The sequence below is a fragment of the Anolis sagrei genome, chromosome 6 (assembly GCF_037176765.1).
Source record: "Anolis sagrei isolate rAnoSag1 chromosome 6, rAnoSag1.mat, whole genome shotgun sequence".
NCBI lineage: Eukaryota > Metazoa > Chordata > Lepidosauria > Squamata > Dactyloidae > Anolis > Anolis sagrei.
In genome coordinates this window covers 35,772,803-35,798,009 of record NC_090026.1, presented here as the reverse complement: position 1 = coordinate 35,798,009, position 25,207 = coordinate 35,772,803, and the positions used below count along the sequence as shown (strand labels likewise).

Genomic DNA, 25,207 nt, shown 5'->3' with positions numbered 1-25,207 from the left:
CAGACATGACTAGATTTAATGTCAAGGGGAAACCTTTATCTTTTATCTGAAATGCTTGAGATCAGAAATGTTCTGTACTTCAGATTTTATTGGATTTTGGAATACTTTCATATATATAAGGATATATCTTGGATATGGGAACCAAGTCTAAATATGAAATTTTATATGGACAATTTTATATGGAATAATTTAATGAGTTTGTGTACACTGAATTATTACAAAGCAAAACTTTCACTATCTCATCCATCCATGTGGACAATTTTGGAATTCTGGAGAAGGGAAGTCCCATCATGGCTGTTTTGCTAACCCTAGGAAAACATGGGTTTTGTTGAGTTTCATACCATGTAACTGTTACATGACATATCAGTAAAACCTAGAGATACAGAAGATGCTATTGTGCATATATAATAGCAAAAAGGTAAATATTGGACAATTCAAGATAGGTGTGTTTATTGTGCTGTTAAGGGTGCAAGGGTGGTGCACAGACTGTGGCTTGTTTTGGACATGAGATTCATGTGTTTTCTCGGCTCTTCAAAAGAAATACCTCCCATGTTACTAAAAATAGGAACTATACCATCTGTATCTAATAGTTCTTTTGTTGACTCTGCTACTGTACTTTTGCTTTGCTCACTCTGTAAGCCACAGGCAAGACCTGGCGTTCTGCATGGACACAATGGAATGAGTTGCCTTGTATTTCAAAGGCTATGCACTTAACTTAGGGGGGTGGGGGGTGGAAGTGTCCTCAGGACTTCTGTACAAGCCCAGCTCCCCTGAATGGCATATGATATTAAGGAAAAGGATACCGAGGAACTCCCATTTATATCCACATGTAGTCAAAGTTAGAGTTAGGACCGCTGATAAGACGATCCGCGCCTGGTGAACCATATGCTAAAAACCAGATAGATCAGGACAGAGAAATCAATTCACCAAGTTGAAGACAAGTCACAGAGATGTATTTGATCTGACCAGAACGGATGCATGTACAGCAATTTTGCTTCAAAATGTACAAGCATAAACATACAGAGATGTCATTCTTTCTGGACTGCAATTCTCACCATCCATACCAGTATAACTAGTGGTGAGGAATGATGATAGTTGTAATCTAGCAGTATCTGGTAGGACACGTGTTCCTCTTCCATCAAGCTTTAATAGCAGAAGAAAAATTGGGCTTTGATTTAAGCAGTGAAGCAGTATAGCTTACACTTTTATCTTTAAAAATATTAAGATGGGGCTTGTTAATGCATGTATGAGGTTCCTACTGCATTGTCCAGAGCTGGCCCTTTTGTTGTTTATTCATTCAGTCATTTCCAACTCTTTGTGACCTCATGGGCTAGCCCACACCGGAGCTCCCTGTCGGCAGTCACCACCCCCTTCAAGGTCAAGCCAGTCACTTCAAGGATAACATCCATCCATTTTGCCCTTGATTGGTCCTGCTTTCCTTTTCCTTCCATTTTCCCCAGCATCATTATCTTCTCCAAGCTTTCCTGTCTTCTCAGCGAGCAGTTGGACATTATTTCCTGGAGTATGGACCGGTTTGATCTTCATGTGCTCTAAGGCAGTCTCAAAATTATTCTACAGCACCACCCTATCAATTCGGAAACCGAGGTGATCCTCAATAGTTTCTTCCTGTATCATTTTTCTCATTAGTTGAGAGCAGGCCTGTAGCCAGGATTTTGTTTTGGGAGGAGCTGAGTTTGATTCGGGGGGGGGGGGGGGAGCTGAGTCTGAGTGAAAGAGGGTCTACCCTAGCAAATCGTTACCCCTAGTATCGTTACCCCAATACCCCCATGCATATGGGATATATTGAGCATGGTGATGAGATCATGATATGAATAACATAAGTTTAAATAATGTACCAGTAAGGCCTTCTCGTGGACCACCATGAGAATTTGGGGGGGGGGGGGGGCTGAAGACCCCCAAGCCCCCAAGCCCCCCCCCCCCCGGCTACATGCCTGGTTGAGAGAGAGACAAACTATCGAGGGAAAGTGCCCTAATTTGGAATGCATGTTAACCAAAACATGGAAAGAGGCTCTGGGGTTCATTTTAGATGCTCCGACTACATGCAGAAGCAGTCAAGCTGTGTGTACCAGAGGCTGCTCTTAACTGATAAGTCAGAATTTCCGTAATTCCCTGGCTGAACTGAGTTGTATAACTGGAACCAATAAAATGTCAATCAGAACCTGATTTAAAACATGTTGCAGATGGTTAAAATGTTTTACAAGATTTTTTAAGTACACTTTTTGTTGGGAATATGTTTGACTTCAAGCTTTTAATGTGTGGGAGCCTTTATTAGTTTAATTTATTTATCCCGGCCCTGGGGATAGTAGGGAAGCTCTGGATAGATCAAAACAACCAGAAGCAGTTAATCAAATCATTGAAGCATCAATGAAACCAACAGTCAGTTGGCCTAAAAAGGGCCTCAGTCTGAATAAATGGTTCTTACAATTGTTTTCTGAAGCCACTGTGGGTACTCAAGCTTTATAAGTCTGAATGCTGCAGAGTAGGAGCTATACAGGGTAGTACAGCTTCAGGGATCAGACCTAAGGCCCTTCTACTCCAGCACTCAAAAGCAAGACATGATGGTGGCAGATAATCTAAGATGTTTTGCTGCCTGAGGCAGGACAGAAAGATTGCATTCTCGCCCCCTTCCCTCCCACCACAACAAAGTTTTGATCAAAAACTGATCAAATTATTTTTGCACTTGAGGCATACAATCCAACAAATCCCCCTCCTCCTTTGGTCAACATGCAATAATTAAAACAAATTAAATAACTAGCAATTCACTGACAACCAAATCTGATGCCCGAGGCAACCACTCAGTTTGCCTAATGGGAGGGTTGGTTCTGTATAGAGGCAGACATTTCCCCCCTCCATGACTGACACTTCAGGTGTCTTGTCTTTGCAGCTGACGAACCTATTTTTAGATCTCATTTGTAAAAAGACATTAATGAAAATGATCCCTACGGTTTTATGAAGTGAATGCATACATTTCTACATATCCTCTTAGCCATTTAAATCTGATAGTTTGCAATCACTGAAGACTATATAAATAGTTCTGCTGGATCAGATCTACCTATGCCTTTCATTTAAAAGCTAGTGTATTTCTAGAAAACTGCACTCATGGTATGATGGTAGCAACCTGTCTGCAGGTTTTGCTTCCCAACAATTCCTGTCCATAAATATAGGGTATAGATTAGTTGTCATGATTGACTATTATTGATGGACTTGTAGATTGATAGACTCATCAGCACAGAACAAGTTTGGGTTCACAGTGCTCTCCGGATGTAGATGAACTGCATCTCCCCTAAATCACTGACAATTCATCCCAAATCCCTCCAGTATTTTCTTTTGGTCATAGGAGTTCTGTGTGGGAAGTTTGGCCCAATTCTATCATTGGTGGGGTTCAGAATGCTCTTTGGGTGTAGGTGAACTATAAATCTCAGCAACTACAACTCCCAAATGACTAAATCAATCCCAACCTCACTAATATTCAGATTTGGGCAAATTGGGTATTTGTGCTAAATTTGGTCCAGTGAATGGAAATACATCCTGCATGTCAGATATTTACATTACGATTCATAACAATAGAAAAATTACAGTTATGAAGTAGCAATGAAAATAATTTAAAGGGTGGGGGGTCACCACATTAAATTAGGTTAAGAAACACTGGTCTATGGTGGCTACATTAAATGAAGCGGGAGTGTTATTACCAGGCACACATTTCCTCTATGTGAGCTCACTTTGATGTTAAACGTGGTCCTACAATGACGTGTGCTATGCATTGGTTTTGGCCATGCAGTTGTGGTCACTACGGTTTTTTCCCTCCCTCTCATGCACAAATATATGTATGTCTGCATTTTATACATTTGCCTCGATAGAGCATTGGCCATCCTATTAAATAAAGCAAAGTGGCTGATATTTAAATTTTGATAGACAGAGGTGTGCCAGTATTTATATGCAATTATCCACACAAACACATCTTTAAAATAATGGTGACTGTATCTGCACAAAGGTACCTTCCAAAAATAAAAGCAATTGCACGCTGCCAAAACAGTAGCATTTCTGGGTAGGATGGATCCAGTTCTCTCGCCAACCTTTCGTCACCCCATACTGCCCCCTCCCCTCCTTGTCCCCTGGTGCAACCTTAAAGCCGACTCAAACCCATGGCACATTTGAAATAACTAGGTTTTCCTGAAAAGTACTGAGTAAAAGGTCAATCTTTTCAACTAGGGTTTCACCCCTTCGGGAAGAAAAAGAACTGGATTAGATTTTAAGTTTCAAGAACATAGTGGTTTTTCAGAAAAGTGCAGCGTGAAAGGTCAATCTTTTAAACTAGGATTTAACTCTTTTGGGGTTAAAAAGAACTGAATTAGATTCAAATTCTCAAGAATGTTGTTTTTGTTGCTACTACATAACTGTAATTTTGGTACTATTAGGAATCATAATGTAAATATCAGATATACAGGATGCATTTAATCCACTGGACCACATTTGGCACAAATACCCAATACATCCAAATTTGAATACTGGTGGGGTTGAGGGGGGGGGGGTTGATTTTGTCATTGGGGAGTTGTAGTTGCTGGGATTTATAGTTCACCTACAATCAAAGAGCTTTCTGAACCCCACCGATGATAAAATTGGGCCAAACTTCACACACTCCTATGACTAACAGAAAATCCCGTGTTTTCTGATGATCTTTGGCAACCCCTCTGATACCCCTCTCACGACCCCCTCAGGGGTCCCGACCCCCAGGTTGAGAAACACTGTTCTAGAGTAAGTGAAGCTCTTTTTGGCTGGGGATGAGAGTGATAACTTTATCACTCTTGATCCTAGAGTCCTGTTGACTAAAGGAATTACATTGCTTGGTATATAGCCACGGTGGCATAATGGTCTAAACCAGGGGTCCACAAACTTTTTAAACAGAGGGCCAGGTCACAGTCCCTCAAATTGTTGGAGGGCCGGTTTATAATTTGAAAAACACATGAATGAATTCCTACGCGCACTACATATGTATTATTTATAGTGCAAAAAACACTTAAAACAATACAATAATTAACATGAAGAACAATTTTAACAAATATAAACTTATTAGTATTTCAATGGGAAGTGCAGGCCTGCTTTTGGCTGATGAGATAGGATTGTTGTTGTTGTGTGCTTTCAGACTTAGGTTGACCTTGAGCAAAGGCCAGGTAAATGACCTTGGAGGGCCATATCTGGCCCCTGGGCCTTAGTCTGAGGACCCCTGGTCTAAACCCTTGTGCCGACTGAACTGCTGACATAAAGGTTTATTTATTTATTTATTTATTTGCTTCATTTTTATACCGCATTTTTCAGCCCTTAACAGGCGACTCAATGCGGTTTACAGTGCGGTTTACAGTGCAATTAAAACATAACAATGCAACAACAGGATCAACACATCGATCCACAACAATTAACAATCAGACAGGACAAATCAACAAAACAACATATATAACGCCTCAGTTGACAGTTCAGATCCGCAAGACCAGGTGAGCGCCCATCTGTCAGCTCCAGCTTCCCATGCGGGGACATGAGAGGAGCCTCCCACAGGATGGTAACACATCAGGGAGTCCCCTGGGCAATGTCTCTGGAGACGGCCAATTCTCTCACACCAGAAGAGACTTGCAGTTGCTCAAGTCCCTTCTGACATGATAAAAAAAATCGCTTGGTATAATTGTGGGACTGGTCCTGGTTGTAATAACTCACCCTGGCCCCATTTTGAGCTTCTGTCTATGTGTGTGTAGGATTAAGGAGAACACAGGCTGATTCTTTTCCCTCCAACAATTGTATACGGCATGTAACATATTGGTGTAGCATATGCTTTAATTGTGAATTAAGCATGATTGTACTCCTTTTTTATTTTTTATGTGTGCATTTATTTTATGTATTTGTAGGACATGTCAAAATTAAAATCCCCCCACAGTGACTTCCAATTTATAAAAATATATTGCAACAATACATTTCAAAAAAATCTTCATACAGAAATTAATAATTAATAAAACCAATAGCAACAGTAACATTTAGCCCAATAAAAACACCAAGAATCAAGAAATAATTACAACTGAGATGGCACCATACAGCGAAAAACTCAATAAAATCAACATTAGGAAAGTCAGCGCTGATTGTCAATCACTTGTGATTGGGTGATCCAAACAGTGCTGGTGTGATGTCCTAATACCTACAATTTAGGATAAATCTATGGCCATCTAAGTCTCAGTGAGACCCTACCCCCAGCTGTAGAGAACAAAGTAAGTAGGATAAGCTATACACACCGTATTAGTATTCTGTGCCATGTTAACTGAATTATTCTGGAAGTTACAGTCCTAAAAGGTAATGGTTCCGAGTTAGGTAACTTCTCACTTACACCTCTTAATGTTTATTTATACAGCTCGAATATCCCTTGTTTCGAATTCCAAAATGTTCAAAAATCCAGAATTGTCCACACGGTAACCAAGATAGTGACAGTTTCTACTGGTTCAATGTACAAAAATGTTATTTCATACACAAAATTATTTTAAAATATTGCCTAAAATTATCTTCAGGTTATTTTGTGTCCGGACTTGGGTCCCATCTCCAAGGTATCTCATTATATATGTATAGTATGTGCAAATACTGGCCCAAATACCAGTCCAATTTACCTATCCGAACGCATCTCTCCCTATGAACCATTGCAGACATTAAAATCCTCCGGGGAGGCCTTACTCTTCGTCCCACCACTATCACGGGCCCCGATTGGTGAGGACGAGAGAGAGGGCCTTCTCAGTGATTGCCCCCCAGCTATGGAATTCTCTTCCTGGTGAGATTAGATCAGCCTGGTCCCTCCTGTCCTTCAGAAGGATGGTAAAAACTTGGCTGTGGTACCAAGCCTTTGGGACAGTGCAATAAGGCAACAATAAGAAACCTCACTATGCTGATTTTAATATTGAGACAAATGATTTTAATGGTTTTAATGTTTACGTGTGTGTATAGTTTATTTATGTCTCAGCATTGAATATTTGCTGTTTATATGTTGTGCTCTGCCCCAAGGCCCCTTCGTGGTAAGAAGGGTGGAATATAAATGCTTTAAATAAATAAATACTCCAAAATCCATCCAAATAAATAAATATATGAAATCCAGAGCACGTCTGGTCCTAAGTATTTCAGATAAGAGATACTCAACTGTAATTGCAGTCATGTTTTGTTGCTTTGCTTCTTCCTCTCTTTTCTTTTGTCCTTCACAATGTCAACAGTACATTCCTTGGGACATGGACCTTTTCAAGTCAGTTGTGAAATGGATGTTTATATTTGTATATAAATGAGAGGTAGGAATGAATGAATAAATAAAAAATTGTTGAAAGATGCGGCAATCTGCCAGTCTCCCCATTTACTGTGGAGCTGTGTGGTGGAGAATATAGTGCATCTCAAGCTATTACTGATTCACCTATGGGGGAGATATTTGGGATTTGAGAGTGGTCTTATGAAGAAGAAGAAGTTGGCAGTCTTACCTTTTAATGCCTTCCTGTAATATATACTGAGAGTGTATATATGTAGGGTCATCTAATAAATGATAATGTTCTTCTGATGTCATGCAGCTTGCTCACAATCGGAACTGAAGGCTTTCAGTAGATATTTATAGGCAAAGGGGAAATTGTATTCCACTCTGTAATTCTTCACCTGCTTCTTATGTTGCAGTGATAATGCTGAGCTATTATTTAAAGAAATAGTGACAAGCATGATTTATGCAGAAACTACTTTCGAAGATTCATAACGTCGGCCCAATATCGCTATCTTTGCATTGCAGGTGCTGGAAGATTATTTATTAGTTAGTTAAATGTATTTTCCACTTTTCCTTCAATTAGCTCAAGGAAGCATATGTGGTTCTCCTCTTCTGTAACTGGTCTTCATAGCAACCCTATCAGAGTGAGGTAAGTCTCAGGGAAAGAAAGAAGATAACAGGCTTGTCACCCAATGGACTTTATGGCAGACTGGAAGTTTAGAATCTGGACCATCTTCAAAAACTTATTCACTAAACCACATTGAGTTTTAGTCTGTGATTGCAATGGGATTTTCTAGTTGCAGTAGTAGGTGTTGGAAAAGCGCTTAGACATATGCCTGCCTTTCTTCTGGCATAGTACCCAGTATGGTACAGTGGTTAAAGTGTTGGATTGGAACTTGGAGGATACAGGTTAAAAGCCCCTTTCAGATTGTTGTGGAAAAAAAGATGTGCATATGTGGGGGAAGCTGCCTTGGAGGCTATTTGAGATGGAAATGTAATAAGTGGTATAGAGCAAGATGGAGAGATATAGGTTAAACATCCCTTATTTGGAATTCCAAAATCCAAAATACTTCAAAATCCAAAACTGTCCATGTGGGTGGCTAAGATACAGACAGATTGCTTTCAGATGATTCACTGTTCACAAACTTTATCTCTTGCAGAAAGTTATTGAACAGTGTATAGCCCTTCAGGCTATGTGTATAAGGTGTGTATGAAACATAAATGACTTTTGTGTTTGGACTTAGATCCCATTCCCAAGCTATGTCATGATATATATATGTGTATGTATGTATATGAGTGTGTGTGTAGACACACACATACTTAGGTGATTCCTCGTTGTCCGAGTAGAATAGTCTTCCAAGATCAGTGTACTGGTGGGTCTGTGACTGTGGAGCCCTATTCTTGATCTGCATCTTCTCTCACAATGAGGGCATTGGTTTCCAGGTGGAAGGCGGTCTCAGTCAGGGTTGTCCTCTTGGCACATTTCTCTCTTTTGCCCTCCATTCATGCCTCTTCACATTCTACAGCACTGCTGGCCACAGCTGATCTGGAGTGCTCAAGGGCCAGGGTTTCCCAGTTCCCAGCATCTATGCCACAGTTTTTAAGGTTGGCTTTGAGCCCATCTTTAAATCTCTTTTCCTGCCCACCAACAAACCATTTTCTGTTCTTGAGTTTGGAGTAGAGCATCTGCTTTGGAGATGGTGGTTGGGCATCTGGACAATGTGGCCGGTCCAGCGGAGTTGATGGCGGAGGAGCATCACTTCAGTGCTGGTGGTCTTTGCTTCTTCCAGCACTCTTGACATTTGTTCACCTGTCTCCCAAGAGATTTGCAGGATTTTCCGGAGGCAACGCTGATGGAATCGTTCCAGGAGTTGCAGGTGATGTTTGTAGATAGCCCATGTCTCTCAGATGTATAGCAGAGTTGGGAGGACAATAGCTTTATAAACAAGCACCTTAGTCTCCCTACGGATGAAACACTCTTTGCTTCATTCGGAAAAAAGTTGCACTCGCAGAGCTCAGGCAGTGTTGTATTTCAGTGTCGATGTTGACTTTTGTGGAGAGGTGGCTGCCAAGATAGCGGAAATGGTCAACATTTTCTAATCCATTAAACTGTATTTCTGGCATTGGAGAGGGATTGGCTGGTGACTGCTGGAAGAGCACTTTGGTTTTCTTGATGTTCAATGACAGGCCGAGCTTCTCGTATACATATACATATACACACATACAACGAAACAGGTATTCCAGAATATAAAACAATTCTGAAATCCAAAACGCTTCTGGTCCCAAGCATTTTGAATAACAGATATGTAACCTGTACCTATGTCACTATTGATACCTACAGGGGAACTCCCCTGTAGGTTTCCATCATTAAGGTTACCACCATTAATGTATGAAGCTGGCATTAACTGAGATGAAATACAAAACATATACAAAGCATATTTTTTTCCTTCTTCTTGTGTAGAATCATTTGCCAATACAATATATTTTGTTATGATGAGCAAAATATATCGGGATAGGTAATTCAACTGTCATTTTGAGATAAGCAGAATAGGACCCAGTGGGTGGTGATCCCCCAATGGCCAGTCTTAGAAATGAGTCACATTTGTAAGGCGCAATTAGGGAAAGATGGAGTTAATTTTCTCTTCGTTTTGGAAACTAAATGAGCCAATAGGCCATTGTTGCAGGGCAATCAAGTTCCTTTCCTACCTTAATGAGCAATTACTTGAAATGGACAAAGCTCTAGGAGAAACCTTTGCATGTGCAAATTTAGTTTCCTTTGAAGTTTTGAAGCATGCTCAGCTTTCAACATGCCCCAGCCCCCAGGCTGACCAACTTCCTCTTGCTAATTTGAGGCTGTCTTGGACACAGTCTTTTGTTTGTACTTTCTCTTATACATTAGCATCACTGCTTATTGAAACCAGCATAATAAAATAATCCCCACAGCCATTCTAAGAGCCATAACACTTATGTCCTTTAAAGGAGACCTCCCCCAGCATATGTTTGGTGCAGGATCACCTCAAAGTGGCTTAGGAGAGCATTTCTCATGAGGGGGTTTCAGAGGGGTCGCCAAGGACCATCGGAAATAATATATTTCTGATGGTCTTAGGAACTCTTTTGGCAGAGAAGGCTGAAGATTTCTCCACCTGTCCTTCTCTTCCTTTTTGGAAACAGACAGCAAATCCTCCCACCAAAAACTGCTCCTCCGCTGTGATTGGCTGGCCTCTCAGCCAAGGGGAGGGCTGTTTTTGAGACTTCAAGGTGGGAGGGGAGAGCAGGCATGCTAAGCACATGGCAGCATGGTGCGCATGCACAGGCAACGGAGAGCATGCGATGATGGAGGGAGGCGCACACCAGCAAGTCCCTTCAAGGCATAGGGTTCTGTGTGGGATGTTTCACCAAATTCTACCATTGGTGGAGTTCAGAATGCTCTTTGATTGTAGGTGAACTATAAATCCCAGCAACTGCAACTCCCAAATGTAAAGGTCTATTTTCCCCAAACAAATGTTGGGCATATTGAGTATTTGTGCCAAGTTTGGTCCAGATCTATCATTGTTTGAGTCCATAGTGCTCTCTGGATGTAGGTGAACTACAACTCCAAAACTCAAGGTCAATGCCCACCAAACCCTTCCAGTATTTTCTGTTGGCCATGGGAATTCTGTGTGCCAAATTAGGTTGAATTCCATCATTGGTGGAGTTCAGAATGCTCTTTGATTGTAGGCTAATTATAAATCCCAGCAGCTACAACTTGTAAATGACAACCCCACCAGTATTCATATTTGGGCATATCGGGCATCTGTGCCAAATTTGGTCCAGTGAATGAAAATACATCCTGCATATCAAATATTTACATTACAATTCATAACAGTAGCAAAATTACAGTTATGAAGTAGGAACAAAAGTAATTTTATGTTTGGGGGCCACCACAACATGAGAAACTGTATTAAGGGATCTCCATTTCTAAGCTGAAGAGCCGATGTTGTCCGTAGCCGCCTCGAAGGTCATGCAGCCGGCATGACTGCCTGGAGCACCATTACATTCTTGCTGAAGCGATACCTATTAATCTACTCACATTTTCATGTTTTTGAACTGCTAGGTTGGCAGAAGCTGGGGCTAACAGTGGGAGCTCACCCTGTTTCCCAGATTCAAACTTCTAACCTTTCAGTCAGCAAGTTCAGCAGCTCAGGGGTTTAACCTACTGCGCCACCAGGTCTCCATATCTTCCTAAACAAACAACAAACAATCAAACAACATGTTCGAATATAAATCCATGATATCACACAGGCCCTGTATGAACATCCCAAGGCATAAAGCAGGAGCAATTTTCTTAAATAGAATACCAGTGATGTGTTATCAATATGTTGCAGCAAACCAGACAAATTTGAGTGGATAAAGAAGATAAACGAAATTAAAGACATGGACAAACTAACTTTTTTACTCAAAAAAAATACTGGTAGCCCAATTAGACAGACAAACTGGTCAATAATAGACGAGTATATTGGAAGTGGGTACAAAATTATTTAATGGAACTGAGGTAGCAACAAACTGGAAAGAAGAAAATATAATATTAGACACTAAATAGAAAGTACACGGACAGAGTCAGAAGGAAGTCCTTTTTGTGTTTTTTTTGTTTTTGTTTTTGTTTTTTTTTGTTTTTTCTCATATTTTTGGATTTTTCTGGTATTTTTGGGTATTTTCTTTTTTCTCTTGCACATATTTTTCTAATCGTTCATTTGTATTTAGTCTCCTTTCACTATCAATTTCCTACTTTACTATCTTCTTGACAATATTCCCCCTCTTTCGCTGTATCCAATAAAACTTAATAAAATTTATTCAAAAAAAAATATGTCGCAGCAAGATTAGGACCAAAATAGAATATGCGGTATGGGCAGGTCCACAGGAGGGTGGATATAGAAAATGAATCCATAGCAATCAAGATAAATTGTAAAGTCCACGTGAAGGTCAGGTGGAAAAAAGGTGATTGGGAGGGGATCTGACAGGTAGAAATGCTTTCAATAAGCCAGGATGTCTCACAGGCAGAACCATAGTTGGACAGGTACTAAGATCTGACCTGCTTAATTTCTGATCAAATAATGGGCAGGTGTTTTAAAAGCATTAACCTAATTAACGCAACAAATTTATACTTAAGCTAATTCCAACAAGATTGATGCTAATTACAAAAACTCCATTATTTTGTTCTTCTTGTGAAACAAAAACATTAACGGTAAAACAAGTTTAATTATTTTCAATTTCATTTAATTACATTTTAATCTCACCTTTCCCCCAAGGAGTTCAGGGGGGTATAGCGCTTGTGCTTCCCTCTAATTTTAACAATGATCTAGTGAAGGAGGTTACGATAACAGGGTGTGACTTGCTCATAGTTTCTTGTAGAACTCTCTACAATCAAACCACAACTCCCCACAATCATTTCAGTTGGGCTTACTACAAGGTGAGTAGGAAATGTATTGTCGAAGGCTTTCATGGCCGGAATCACTCAGTTTTTGTGGGTTTTTTCGGGCTATATGGCCATGTTCTAGAGGCATTTCTCCTGACGTTTCGCCTGCATCTATGGCAGGCTTCCTCAGAGGTCTGCTGGAGCTGGGAAAAAAGGGGTTTATATATCTGTGGACTGACCAGGGTGAGACAAAAGGCTTTTGTAAGTTGGGCTAGGTGTGAATCTTTTCAACTGACCACCTTGATTAGCATACAATGGGCTGACTGTGCCTGGAGCAAACTCTTAATGAAAGGTGCTTAGATGTCCCTGCCTGTTTTTCTCTCTGCTGTTTTAATTTTAGAATTTTTTTAATACTGGTAGCCAGATTTTGTTCATTTTCATGGTTTCTTCCTTTCTGTTGAAATTGTCCACATGTTTGTGGATTTCAATGGCTTCTCTGTGTAGTCTGACATGGTGGTTGTGAGAGTGGTCCAGCATTTTTGTGTTCTCAAATAAAATGCTGTGTCCAGGTTGGTTCATCAGGTGCTCTGCTATGGCTGATTTCTCTGGTTGGAGTAGTCTGCAGTGCCTTTCATGTTCCTGGATTCTTGTTTGGGCGCTGCGTTTGGTGGTCCCTATGTAGACTTGTCCACAGCTGCATGGTATACGGTAGACTCCTGCAGAGGTGAGAGGATCCCTCTTGTCCTTTGCTGAACGTAGCATTTGTTGGATTTTCTTGGTGGGTTTGTAGATTGTTTGTATGTTGTGTTTCCTCATCAGCTTTCCTATGCGATCAGTGGTTCCCTTGTCCTAGTCATCCGTAAACCAGATCAACAATTGGGTCACACCGTTTACAGAAAACCCACACACACAGATAGATATCTACATAAAAACTCCAACCATCACCCAAGTCAAAAAAGAAGCACCATTAAAGCCTTGGCAGACCGTGCAAAAAGAATCTGTGAACCCCACCTCCTCCAAGATGAACTGAACCACCTCAACTGGGCTCTACAGGCCAATGGATATTCCACCTCAGACATCAGAAGAGCTGAAAGACCAAGAACAAGCCACAAGAGTAAAGATGAAGATCCACCCAGAGGAAAAGTGTTCCTGCCATACATCAAGGGAACCACTGATCGCATAGGAAAGCTGATGAGGAAACACAACATACAAACAATCTACAAACCCACCAAGAAAATCCAACAAATGCTACGTTCAGCAAAGGACAAGAGGGATCCTCTCACCTCTGCAGGAGTCTACCGTATACCATGCAGCTGTGGACAAGTCTACATAGGGACCACCAAACGCAGCGCCCAAACAAGAATCCAGGAACATGAAAGGCACTGCAGACTACTCCAACCAGAGAAATCAGCCATAGCAGAGCACCTGATGAACCAACCTGGACACAGCATTTTATTTGAGAACACAAAAATGCTGGACCACTCTCACAACCACCATGTCAGACTACACAGAGAAGCCATTGAAATCCACAAACATGTGGACAATTTCAACAGAAAGGAAGAAACCATGAAAATGAACAAAATCTGGCTACCAGTATTAAAAAATTCTAAAATTAAAACAGCAGAGAGAAAAACAGGCAGGGACATCTAAGCACCTTTCATTAAGAGTTTGCTCCAGGCACAGTCAGCCCATTGTATGCTAATCAAGGTGGTCAGTTGAAAAGATTCACACCTAGCCCAACTTACAAAAGCCTTTTGTCTCACCCTGGTCAGTCCACAGATATATAAACCCCTTTTTTCCCAGCTCCAGCAGACCTCTGAGGAAGCCTGCCATAGATGCAGGCGAAACGTCAGGAGAAATGCCTCTAGAACATGGCCATATAGCCCGAAAAAACCCACAAAAACTGAGTGAGTAGGAAATCATAATGAAGATTTGGAATTTAGTACACTGGAGTTTGACACCTCATTTCTTCAATTGTAAGATTGTAAGATGCACACTAATTTCATGACCCACCAACAGAAAAAAAAGCTTCATTTTTAATGTATACTAGCTTGGGGACCCGGCGATGCCTAGGTTACTTGAGAAAAGCATTGTTTGTTTTTGGAAGTTTGATAATCTCTCTGGATGCAGGGTGAACTACAACTCTCACATGAGCGGGTCATTCCCCCCAAACCCCTCCAGTATTTTATGTTGGCACAGGTTATTTGAAAAATAACACCCCAAAACCTGTTTGTTTTGGGGTGTTAGGTAATGTGGTGTGGTGATTTGTAGCTCTATTTCTTAGGGGAAAAAGAACAGTCTTTCATGTTGTTTTTTTATGAATGCTCCCATTAGAAAATGCATAAGGATGCGGGTGAACTGCAGTGCCCAAAATCGTGGGCCAATCACCCTAAACCCCATCAATATTCAAAGTTGGCCATGTTGGGTCTGTGTGCCAGGTTTGGTCCAGATCCGACGTTGGCTGCGTTCGGTGCTCTCTGGATAAGGGTAAACTACAACTCCCAGAGCCAAGGACAATCACCCCAAACCAGACTTATACGCAGTTGGCCATGTTGAATCTGTGTGCCAAGTGTGGTCCAGATGTGACATCATCTAGGTTCAGGGCTCTCTGGATAAGGGTGAACTATAACTCCCAGTGCCAAGGTCATTCACCCCTAAACCCCACCTGTATTGCACAGTTGGGCATGCTGGGTCTGTTTGCCATGTTTGGTGCAGATCCGATGTCGGCTGGGTTCGGTGCTTTCTGGATAAGGGTGAACTACAACTCCTAACATCAAGGTCCATTTCCCCAAACCCCTGCAGTAGGTGAAGTACAACTCCTCTAAATCATGGTAAATTCTTCCCAAACATCTTATTCAGTTGCTGATCAATTTTTTTTTGCTGTGTGCCATAGGAATGGGTAGGAAAGGGTTAAGTGAGAGGCCGTGGGTGGAGTCATGCAAATTTGGAGAGAGAAAGGAACCCTGGGATGTCCATTCGGGAGAAAAAAAACAGAACATCTAGGATGAAATGGTCTCCGAATGAAAACCTTCTTTGAGTGGTTGGTGTTTGAGGAAGACATTGGCTGGGGTTGTTGTAGGTTTTTCGGGCTGTATGGCCATGTTCTAGAAGCATTTTCTCCTGACATTTTGCCTGCTTCTATGGCAGGCATGCTCAGAATTTGTGGGGGTCTGTTGGAAACTAGGAAAATTGGGTTTATATATCTGTGGAAAGTCCAAGGTGGGAGAAAAAACTCTTGTCTGTTGGAGCTAGGTATGAATGTTTCAATTGGCCACCTTGATTAGCATTTGATTGCCTGACAGTTTTTAGGTGTGGCTTGTTATGCCTGGGGGAATCCTTTGTTGAGAGGTGATTAGCTGTTCCTGATTGTTTCTTGTCTGGAGTTCCCCCGTGTTTGAGTTTCTTCGTTATTTACTGTTATAATTTTTTAATACTGGTAGCCAGACTTTGTCCATTTTCATGGTTTCTTCCTTTCTGTTGAAATTGTCCACATGCTTGTGGATTTCAATGGCTTCTCTGGTAGTTCTCTGGGCTACATGTTCTCTGGGCTACATGTTCACGGCGCTCACCATAACCTGCAATGTCATTTGAGGGAGTGCCTTTGGAGGCTTCTCAGCACTTGGAAGTGTAGTCTCTTTGTGGAGGTAGGAGGCTGTCTGTGTAAGTGAACACCTCTGCCACATACACACATTTTCACTTTTATTATATGTATAGAAGATATAGATATAGATATAAGAGCACTCATGATTCTTAGAATTGAAGAAATACAATATCCCTGGTTCAGGCCTGACATTATGTCCCTGGGTTGGGAAATAAACAATCCTCCTGATGTTTTCCTTTCTTTACATATGTCTTCAGCAGTTCCTATGTGCATCAAAATGAATCAAATGAGACAAAGAAATAAAAATTATTTTCCTTACGATATCTGGTGCCCCAGGCCCCAGTGACTTCCACTGTTCTGGGAAATTTTCCCCTTTTGTAATTATAACTAAATCCTATTATTTTCATGTAAATCATCTTTATATGCTGTACATTAACTGAAAGGCTCCAGGCTGGAAACTAGCGCTTTATTCCTGCTCTTGCTATCCAAGAACCCCCGTAATGAGAAAGAAAAAGGTGAGCTGCTATCTGTAAGCCGCATTGTTGCCATGATCAGCACAGCCAAGTAATAGGTGGCTGATTAACAAATAGGCTTTGATGATTGTGCCAACTCTATTAGGAAGGATTTCTATGTAGTACTTGGCAGAATTGCAAGAGAAAGTGATGGTTGTTTTGCCAGTGGTCAAGTTTAGAAACCAGCAGGAGACCAGGTCAAGAGGAACTGGACTACCCTGAGGGTTTGAGCACAAAGCTATGCTGAGATCTGGGAGAGGAAATGTCGCCATGTTCCTCTTCACTTTAATAATAATATTATAATAACTTTATTTTTATGCCCCACCACCATCTCCCCAAGGGGACTCGGGGCGCCTTAAAAAGGGAACAAGATGGAAAATGTATTGTTGAAGGCTTTCATGGCCAGAATCACTGGGTTGTTGTAGGTTTTTTCGGGCTATATGGCCATGGTCTAGAGGCATTCTCTCCTAACGTTTCGCCTGCATCTATGGTGATATCAGAGGTGAGGATGCTTGCCTCAGAGACCTCACTACCTCTGAGGATGCTTGCCATAGATGAAGGCGAAAGGTCAGGAGAGAATGCCTCTAGACTATGGCCATATAGCCTGAAAAAACCTACAACAACCCAACAAGATGGAAAGTTAAAGATAAAAATAAAACACATTAAAATCAATCAAATAAAAATAATTAAAACATAACACAATCATAAACAACATCATAAAACAATGTGATTGATATAAATGTTATAGCTGGATTCAGGCTCAATGAATTCAATAATTCCTAAAAGGAGCCAGTGAAAAGTGCGGAGATCAAATGTACGGGGGACTAGGGCATAACCTTAGCAAAATGACAAGGAACCAATAGGAGGGCTGGAGTAAAGTGCGGGATTTACAGTGGGTCAAGATAATTCTGTAGTGAAACTGCCTAATCAAAGGCACAACGGAGCATCCAGGTATTTAATTCCCTCTGGAAGGAGGACAAAGGGGAGCCTGTCTGACGACGACGACAATGTCAAGCTACTCTGGGACTTCCAATTCAGACAGAGTTTTGGAGCACAATACTCATGACCTCAAAACAAAAAAACAAAGTATGGATTGTCGATGTTGCAATCCCAGGTGACAGCAGGATTGAAGAGAAACAACTGGAAAAGCTGACATGATATGAGGATTTAAAGATCGAACTGCAAAGACTCTGGCATAAGCCAGTAAAGGTGGTCCCAGTGGTGATCGGCACACTGGGTGCAGCGCCTAAAGACCTTGGCCTGCATTTAAACACAATTGGCACTGACAAAATTACTATCTGCCAGCTGCAGAAGGCCACCTTACTGGGACTTGCAGGCATTATTCACCGATACATCACACAGTCCTAGACACTTGGGACGTGTCTAACATGTGATCCAATACAACAGCTAGCAGAGTGTCTGCTGTGGACTCATCTTGCTGTTTATCAAATAATAATAATAATAATAATCATCATCATCTTTATTTATACCCTGCCACCATCTCCCCAAAGGGGACTCAGGGCAGCTAACATGAGGCCAAGCCCAGAATTACAGTACAATAAAATAAAATAAAATACAAACAGCATATAATAACATCAAAATAAAATACATAAAATAACAGAAAATGAAATAAACATATGCAAAATAATGTGATGAAGAAATAAAATAAAATAAAATAAAATAAAAGCACGGTGGGTGGGCCAAACGCACAGAATAAGATTGATAAAACCCTGGGTGAGATAAGTAAACAGAGAAATATGTGTCTGTGGGGGAGTTTAGAAGGGGCGACCAATGGGATTGAGTTTTCATTAAAGACAAGGAAAAGTGTGTCATGAGGACAGAACTATAGTTGGGATGACCATGATATGGGGATATGTGATCACTTGTCAAAGGCACGCCGGAAGAGCCAGGTCTTTCTTAAAGGCTGCCTAGGGAGGGAGTTCCAAAGCCGAGGGGGCCAACACCAAGAAGACCCTCTTCCTCATCCTCACCAACCGTACTTGAGACAGTGGTTGAAGCGAGAGCAGAGCCTCCCTGGATGATCTCAGGGTAAGTTTTGTTTCATAAGGGAAGATGTGATTGCAAAGATAGGCAGGTCCCTAACCATTTAGGGCTTTGTAGGTAATCACCTGCACCATGAATTGGGACCGGAAACTTATTGGAAGCCAGTGAAGCTGTTTAAACAGGAGGGTTGACCGCTCCCTGTAACTAGCTCCTGTTAGCAGCTTGGTCGCAGATCTTTGAACCAACTTTAGTTTCTGGGCCGTCTTCAAAGGCAGCCCCACGTAGAGTGCATTGCAATAATCCAGTCTGGAGGTAACTAGGGCTTTGCAGACTGGAAAGACTTAACAGAAGGAACATCGAAAAGTTGCTGGTTTGAATTCTGGCTGAGTGTGCCATTCTTTTTTTTATCTCCCTTGTTAACAGCCCCTGCTGTCCGTTCCTGCCCTTATGGACTTGTGATATATTTTCAGGCTACTTGAGACATTATCAGTTTGCATTTGAGAAGGACTGAAATCTCAAGACTCCTTTTTAATGGGCAAACTTATGTAACAATATACTTTTGATAGGTTTTCTCTCACCCCGCAATCGTTTGATGGGCTTGTAAAGGCCACAGCTCAGATCCACTACAATCATTACATGTTTAGTGCTGCTTTGTTCCAAATTGCCTTCGCTCTAAGTTGCTTTCCTGAACAAAAAGGCTTGTTGGGGTCAGCTCCCTTGTGTGAATTATCAGACTAGATGGTTTGTCTTTCTTTCTCTCCGTCTAACTAGCTTGTCCTAGTACTTCAGATGAGGAATATCTTTTTCATTTCTACCTAACATCATCTGCAGTAAATATGGTCTAAAACAACTTCTGAGCCCTGACATGCTTGAAGCCCTTGTGGTTGAGAAGTAAATAAACAAGCAAACCTAAATCATCTATAATCTAGCCAACACACATTTGATGCCTCAAATGTTAGCCCTGTTCTTGGGTATATTTGACCTGCTGATTCCAAAAAATGGCACCAGTTTTCCCCTATCGCCTCTTGTTGAGGATTCCTCATCTTCGGAAGAGGAAGGGGAGCAGGGAAGTGCTCAGGAATTGGAGAGAGAAGAATCAGATGATGAGGTTTTGAAAGTGCTCACATTTTTAGAGAGATGAAAAGAGACAGAGCACAGACAGTGTTCAGCCAGAAAAGCTGCTAAAAACGCCAAGCTAATTTGGAGACGCCCTAGAACCTCCTGCATGGGGAATTTAGGGCTATAAATCAGAGGCAGGAGTGGTCAGCTTTCGCTGGTAACAATGATCATGATACTGCTGTTTTCACTCAAACTGAATCTGTTTTGTGTCTGCTGCTAAGGACTTAGTTCATTGCCCTTTTTCTGATGGAAGAGTGGTGTTTCTTTTGGGACCTTAAAAGAGACTTTAATTTGTGTCTGGATTAAGACTTCCTTGCTTTCTATTGCAGTTTTCAATTGCATTTGATTATCCTTTTGTTTGCTGAAGTAAAACATTTTTTTTTAACTTTCAACATTGTCTAAAGTCTGTTTTTGAAGGGCAATTCAGGACACCTCTAGTTTTTGAGATACAGAACACATGTCATCAACCAATCCCCATCTGGTCGCCCATAGAAAACCATGATAGCTTGAGTTGATAATTATATTTCACCTGGAAATCGTGGCAACAGGAAAAGTTTGATTCTTTATTTTGAAAATACAAAACTCCACTATAAACGGTTTGGGACCTGCCTACCTTTGTGATCGCATTTCCTTCTCGATCTCTTTGATCTTCCAGGGAGGCCCTCCTCTTGCTTCCACCTCTGTCACAAGTGTGGCTTGTGGGGACGAGGGAGAGGGCCTTTTCTGTGGTGGCCCCTCAACTCTGGAACTCGCTACCCAGGGAGATTAGGCAAGCACCTACTCTGGCAGACTTTAGGAAAAGCCTGAAAACCTGACTTTTCCGGTGTGCCTTTGAGGAATGAACAACAAATCCCCATACCTTGACTGTCCCAGTGCAAATTTGTCCTTTTGATGCACTTTATCTCATCCCTCAATGAAAATCAACCCGATCGTTTGTCTCATCTGAATCTCCCACCAAATACACTACTCTATTTATCTATCTCACCCAGGGTTAATTTACCCCTTGCATTTGGCCCAGCCCACTGTGTTCAAATTCTTTATTTTATTTTATACCCTGTGTTTACCCTATTGTATTATTTTGTTATTGTTTGCATTTGATTTGATGTTATTATCTGTTGTATGTATTTTACTTTGCTTATTGTAATTCTTGGGCTTGGCTTCATGTTAATTGCCCTGAGTCCCCTTGGGGAGATGGGGGCAGGGTATAAATAAATCATCATCATCATCATCATCATCATCATCATCATCATCAAACTCAGGACTCACATCTATGTGAAGTCCAGTTATTTGTTTTGGTATAAAATAAGGCCCACAAAGTAATCCTTATGTTGAAAAGACCCTTATGCTGGCAGGACTGAAGACCGACAGGTCTGAGGTTTGAATCCGGGCAGAGCGTGGATGAGCTCCCAGTGTCAGCACCAGCTCCCCATGTGGGGGCATGAGAGAATCTTCCCACAAGGATGATAAAACATTTTTAAAAAACCAAACATCTGGGCGTCCACTGGGCAATGTCTTTGCAGATGGTCAATTCTCTCACACAAGAAGAAACTTGCAGTTTCTCAAGTCACTCCTGACATGAAAACAAAGGATGTTGAATCAGGTAATTCTAGCTTATGGAATTCACTTCTGAATGGCTGAATTTGTTATTATTTGATATGCATAAAAAAGGGTTAGGAACACAATCCCTAACCCTTCCTCCATGCTATTTTCCTCACTTAACTACCTATCAGGAGTAAGTTAACACCATGGAGCAAATATTTACACAGTGTCATCTCAGAATGAAGTTTGGCCCTTTACCCCATGTTGGGAGGTCTGGTAATCTTTTCTGTAACATGTATTGTAACTTAAAAGACTTTTTCTAAAAAAGGAAAAATCCAGAGAAATCCAAATTCCATCCACTGTATAGAATTACACTGCTGAGAATTCATTTGGGGAAGCGATGACAATGAAACTAATTTATCCTGGATTAAATTTAACAGCCATGACAGGATGTACAGAATATACTAGCTGTAAGATTTTCACTGTGTGAGGTCAAAGCATGATTTGTGCAAGGGATGAGCCAATAAAAAGGAATGGATAGATTTACGACAAAGATGGAACACAGAATAATGAGTTAAAGCAAATAAGAAGATGCTGAATGCAGTGACAAAGGGCAAGAACACAAAGCTGCTTGGGGTCAAGATGGAGTCAGCTCAGGACTTCTTATAGCTCTTATAACTAAGTGCAATTACTGAGACCGATGAACGGAATGAATGACTGGAGTTTGGGAGTAAGAAGTAGGCTTTCTAGTTTGTAAGTGTTGGGATTTTTCTTCTTCTTAGCCTCTCCGGAGATTGTGCAATTGTGTGGTGGAATCTGTAGACTTGCTTCTCCGAGTTATGCTTCACAGGTATAGCAGCTTGTGATATTTGCCCAGGGCAGTGATGAAGCTATGGAAAGAGTTGAGTGACATTTTAAAAACTAACAGATTTATTATAGCATGAACTTTACAGGTTATGTTCTGCTCCGTTAGTTGAATGAAGTATAATCTCAGATGTTCATATATTCATGATATTCCCAAAAAAGTCTACACCTATAACGACTTAGAATTTTTGATTTTTTTTTTGCATTTCCCCCCAAAAATGTATATACCCACAACAGGATCAAAGATTACAATAGTAGACAAGTGTTGCAAAATTAGAAGAAAACTTTTTAAGTGAGGTTTGCAGCATTTGCCTTGACAATGTACATTGCTACACAAGAACGACAATTTGAATACCTTATATAAAAATGTAATTAAAATGTAATTTGTAATTTGATTGAAATCATTACACAGTCCAACACAACCCCCCCCCCCTTTTAGTGTCTCAGTTTTTAGGCCTGTTCGTGGAGTTATTTAGGGTGCAGATTCGGAAAATTGCACTGGATAGATCGCATTATTTTTGATGGTTGAGCCGATGGTGACTGGTAGGTTGTATATGTTCTGAATCCCAGAAACTAGAGACGATAGAGAGAAACTGGTGCCATTTTTGGAACTGACAGGTCAAATTATCACCAGAAATAGGGCTAACATTTGAAGTACCAAAATGTATTTATAGTCTCCAAATAATTCCTAAAGCTACTATTAGTTGTGAAAGGGTGTATATTGTTGGGGCACCCCTGTTTACATAGTGTACATGGTTGCCGAGGACCTAAATACACTAAAGCAGTGGTTCCCAATCTTTTTATTGACCAAAGGCCGCTTGAATAGGGATCACTTTGACCAAGAACCACTTGAACAGAGACCACTTTGACCAGGGAGCACTCTCCAACCTCAGTATCAAAAGGATTACGAATCAGTTTTTGGTCAACTTTAGATTCGGTTTGGTTATTTGGGGTGCTGATTCATAAAATTCCATTGAATAGATCACATCAGCTCTAGTGTTTCCGATACAGAACATATGCCATCTAGTAGTTGCCATCTAGTAGTTGCCATATTTAATAATTTAGAGCTGATGTGGAAGCAATCTTTCATGGTTAGTCAGTCTCTCTCCTCCTGACATCCCCGTTGCCTTGGCACTATAAGAGGGTTTCGCAAGACCAGTCACTCTCCTTGCCATGTGGATTTGAGGCAACGGTGTAACCATGGTGAGGCTGTGCACCATATTTTCGTTCTTGCGGATAGCTGGTGGTCCATGGACTATAGTTGAGAACCACTGGCTAAAGGCACCAGATTGCATCCGATCTTGGGAGCTTAGCAAGGTCAGTCCTGGTTAGTACTTGGACAGGAAACCTCCAGTGAATAACCAATATTGTAGGGATATTTCAGAAGAAAGAACTGGCAAGACCACACCAGAATATTTATTGGATAAGAAAAACCTATAAAGTTCATGGGATTGCCATAAATTGGCAGGCTACTTGAAGGCACAAGCACATGTTTGGTATGGGATTGGAACAAAATTGGATGCAAAAGGTATTCCAGAGTTGTAGAAGTATTTCACTAGACTGATTGTTGGGTTGTGGATGGTAGCAGCATGGCAGCCAGTCATTTGGATAAGGGAACTAGCTTCCAGATGGGTTGGCTGGCCTTTATGGATTCTAAGAGATCAACAAGCATGCATACAACCTCACCACATGGACTTTGCAAAACTCCACCAGCTACATCTGTGCGGTAATAAACTAGTTATTAGGGCTATGCATGGATCCGTTTTTCAAAACAGGCTCCATCTGTTTTGGTTCTTTCGGCTAGTCATAACGGCATGCACACCACTTCCGCCATTTTTTTTCTGGCTGAAAATGGCTTCTTTTCTTTTTTTCTTTTTTTGACTTTCATGTGGAGCACAGAGAGGCAGCCATGCAATCACATGGGTTTCCCTGTTAGGCTGTGAGCCCTGTTGCCTGTCTCTGAGCCAATCAGAAGAAGAAAGCCGCTCATATGCTAGCTAGCTCCATGTTCTATTTCAGTGTCTTTGCTGCTCTTAGGATTGCTTCGCTTGCTTTTGGATTCAATTCAATTTTTTTTCCCTTTGGCAATTTCATTTATTTTTCTTAGTTTAATATGTTTATTTTTTTTACTGTTTTGCTAGGGAAGTGAGGGTGGGAGTGCATTGGGAGGGACTGTGAAAGGGCTTTTGGGGGGTGTTTGTTTAAACATTGGGGTGATTTACTGAAGGGAGGTGATAGCCTGACTCTCCTGAGTCCCCACAGAGAGAATTTAATTCTTCCACAGGTCTAGTTGAAGGATATTAGAGGAAAGGACCCCAGAAAAAGTGGTTTCTTAACACTGATACCTTAAAAATGACAGAAAGGGAAGCCTCTGAATTTTCCCCATTGCCACCAATGGGTTAGATCTTCCCGGAGCAAAAACTGATTTTTTGACAGCTGGATCGAAAAAACGAATTTTGCCTACCTAAATTCGGAAGGGGAGCACCGAAATCTGGACACCGCAAATGGCACATCCCTAATAATTATATATTAATCTGTATTGCTCTACCACACTGTAAGTGAATATAAGTGTTTTCATTTTGTGTACTACAAATGGAAAGGGCAACTGCACAAAACCCAGGAGTGAATCTGTAGCATCATAGACTAGATCCTACCTCCTAACTGAATTGCAGATAATTCCCCCAACCCCTCCTGTTATTTCACAAGGGTTCGCAAGGAAAACTATTGTCATTTGGTGTGCTTTGTGCCCCTTGAGAGCAAAACAAAAAACAAAAAAACCCCTCCCTAAATCAGCCTAATTTTTTTAAAAAAACTTTTTGGGAGGGCCAGGAAGGCTAGGGAATTGGGGGGGGGGGGGGCAGGGGCGGGGATTACAGACAATAAAACCAGAGGACACATTTTCC

The 25,207-nt window shown here is 41.2% G+C and overlaps 1 protein-coding gene across 13 annotated transcripts in view; it reads left to right on the top strand.

The window, feature by feature from the left end:
• The window catches only part of SRCIN1 (SRC kinase signaling inhibitor 1), a 443,687-nt gene that overhangs the window by 18,240 nt on the left and 400,240 nt on the right, over nucleotides 1-25,207 (top strand). The gene's annotated exons all lie outside the window — the stretch shown is intronic.